This window comes from Mandrillus leucophaeus, unplaced genomic scaffold (genome assembly GCF_000951045.1).
Source record: "Mandrillus leucophaeus isolate KB7577 unplaced genomic scaffold, Mleu.le_1.0 Scaffold1597, whole genome shotgun sequence".
Classification (NCBI taxonomy): domain Eukaryota; kingdom Metazoa; phylum Chordata; class Mammalia; order Primates; family Cercopithecidae; genus Mandrillus; species Mandrillus leucophaeus.
Window position 1 is genome coordinate 236,326 of NW_012101584.1, and position 3,367 is coordinate 239,692.

The following is a 3,367-nucleotide window of genomic DNA, read 5'->3' on the forward strand; positions in this document are numbered from 1 at the left end:
CTGAATAGTATTCTATCATGTATATATGCCACATTTTCTTTATCTGTACATCCATTGATGAACACTTGGGTTGATTCCATATCTTTATTATGGTGAATAGTGTGGTGATTAACATAGGAGTACAGGTATCTTTTTCATAAAATTACTTCATTTTGTGATGGTAGACACCCAGTAGTGGGATTAATGGATCAAATAGAAGTTCTGTTTTTATTTACTTGAGAAACCTCCTTACTGTGTTTTTCATAGAGGTTGTACTAATTTACATTCTCACCAACAGTGTATAAATGTTCCCTTGAGAAACACAAGTACTTTGATGAGCTGAAATGAACATGGTTGTTGTTTTCATCTTACTGATCATTGAGTAGCATGCACATATAATGACAAATAATTACAGTAATGAATGTGTAATACAAACTGCAATGGGAAATTGGATATTAGAGAAAGATCCTCATAGAAAATTATTTAATTTGGGACATAAAACATGAGTAGTAGAAAACAGAAAATTGAGTGTGTGTGAGTAGGAAGAGGCAGCATATATGGAGGTGGAAATAATGTTCCAGAGGGATTGGCATTTGCAACAGCTTTGTTATAGTCTAAATTGTGTGTACCTCAAAATTCATATGCTGAAACTCTAAACCCTAGTACTTCAGAATATGAATGTATTTGGACGTAGTGACTTTAAAAGGTAACTAAATTAAAAATAGGATGTGCTCTGGTTCAATATGACTAGTGTCCTTATAAACAGCAGAATAGGACACAGGAGAGATATGAGGCATACGCATACATGAAGAAATATCATCTGAAGACATAGCAAGAAGGCAGGTATCTGGAAGCCAAGGAGAGGCATATCAGGGAAAACCAAAATTTCTTATAACTTGATCTTGGACATAGAGTCTCCAGAACTGTGAGAATACAGTTCCGTTGTTTCAGCCAGGGATCCAAGCCCTGACCTGCAGGTGGTAATGGTCTATGGCCTGTTAAGAACTGGGCCACACAGCAAGAGTTGAGCAGTGGGTGAGTGAGCATCACTTCCCGAGCTCTGCCTCCTGTCAAATCAACAGCAGCATTAGCTTCTCATAAGAGTGTGAACCCTATTGTGAATGGCACATGTGAGAGATCTGGTTGTGCACTCCTTATGAGAATCTAATGATCTAATGCCTCCCTCCCAGCCTCCAGGTCCATAGAAAAATTGTCTTCCACAAAAACCGATCCCTGGTTTCAAAAGGTTGGGGACCACTGGTTTATGTGACCCGGTTTGTAATATTTTGCTATAGCAAACCTAGCAGCCTAATGTAGGCACTATGGCAGGAGAATACAGAGAATTTGACAAATTGCAAAATTGCATTAGATTCATCTGTAGAGCAAGGTGGCAACCAGACTGTGCAGGACGTTATGGGCCACAACAATAATATTGATGTTGTCTTCAGAGTAATCCGGAAGCCACGAATAGTTTTTAGGCAAGTGGATATATGTATACCAGTCAGTATGATTAGTTCTTAAGCAAGTTGATGTTGTATAACTGTTAGCAAATTTTAGCCATATGTAGGGGAAAATTCAGAAAATATTATAAAGATATTTCTTCTCACATAAAAATTCCAGAAATAGGGGGATTCCAGGATTAGTTCATTCCCTGGCTTAACAAAGTCATTAAGAACAAAGATCCCTTCTGTTTTTTAGTTTATCCCTCCTATATTGGCTTGCCCTTTTAGAATGAATCCTCCTATGGTGCTAAAGTGCTGGCATAGTTCTAGGCATTATTTGCCAATGTCAACATTCAGAGGAAGTGCAATGGCTATCCCTGTCTCAGGATCCTTTTTAAGATTGAGCGAAATCTTTCCAGAGGATTCTCAGTTTGCTGTCTCTTATATCTTATTGCACAGAATTATATCACATGCCTATTCCTAAAACACCAGTTACTTGGCAAAGAAAATAAATCAGAATAATTGAGTTAGACCCATGAAGAATCACCAGCTCTATGAGTAAATGGGCCAAACTTTTTCAGAAGGACATAATTTTTTTTTTTTTTTTTCTTAAGACGGAGTCCTGCTCTGTTGCCCAAGCTGGAGCACAGGGGCACCATTTCGGCTCACTGCAACCTCTGTCTCCCAGGTTTAAGCAATTCTCCTGCCTCAGCCTCCTGAGTAACTAGGATTACAGTCGCCCACCACCATGCCCAGCTAATTTTTGTATTTTTACTAGAGACGGGGTTTCACCATGTTGGCCAAGCTGGTCTCAAGCTCCTGACCTCAAGTGATTGGCCCACCTCAGCTTCCCAAAGTGCTGTCCTGAGCCACCTCACCCGGCCAGAAGGATGTCATCTTTTAAAAGAGTTTGAACAATATTCATATCTATGTAGAAAAAAAAGAAAAAGAAAAAATGACTTTTGTTTATACAACTAATAGTGTCTGTCAAAGGACTATATGATTAGATTTGTGTTCTGAAATGACATTCACTTCATTTGTGTTTTCAAATTTCATTCTGGCTACTTGAATGGAGTGGTATGGAATAAAATTGAGAGACCATTTAGTAAACGATTACAGTATGATAGATATCTTGAACCAGAATGGTATCTTGGACTACAATGGAGGAAATAGAAAAAAGTGGATGGTATCAAGAAAGTCTTAGGGAGTAAAATCAGCTGAATTTGATGATGGATTAAGTATGGCAAGTAAGGCAACAGGAGGTATCAAAGTCTACTTTCCTGGTCTGTGCAACTGGATGGAGGGAACACTGAAGAAAAGAACAGATTTGCAGAGATAGTGACTGTTGCCTTTGACATGATGAATTTGAGCTTCATTGAGTGATCCAATTTGATATGTATGAGTATTGAGCTTATATCAGAATCTGGAAACAGATATACAATTATATCTACAATTTAAAATCAACTGGTCAATTTTTGATAAACATCTCCCATTAAGCCCCCTTCCCAACACTGTTACACTGGGGATGAAGTTTACAACACATTAATTTGGGGGGACACATTTGAACTATAGCACTCCTTTTAGCTATGATCAATAATGCTGCTATGAATATGCATGGAAAATAATATTTTTACACATGTTTACACTTCTTTGGATATATATTATACGTAGGAGTATAAATGTTTGGTCATGTGGTTACTCTCTGTTTAACCATTTCAGAAACTTTCAAACTACTTCCCAAAGTGATTGTATCAATTTACAAACACACCAGAAGTACATGAGGGTTCCAATGTCTCTACATCATCATCAACACTTGCTATTATTTGACATTTTTGTTGTAGTCATCCTAGTGGGAGTACAGTGTAATTGATTTACATTCCCTTGATGACTACTTTTATAGAGCATATTTTCATATGCTTACTGTCTAATTGTATATTTTCTTCACA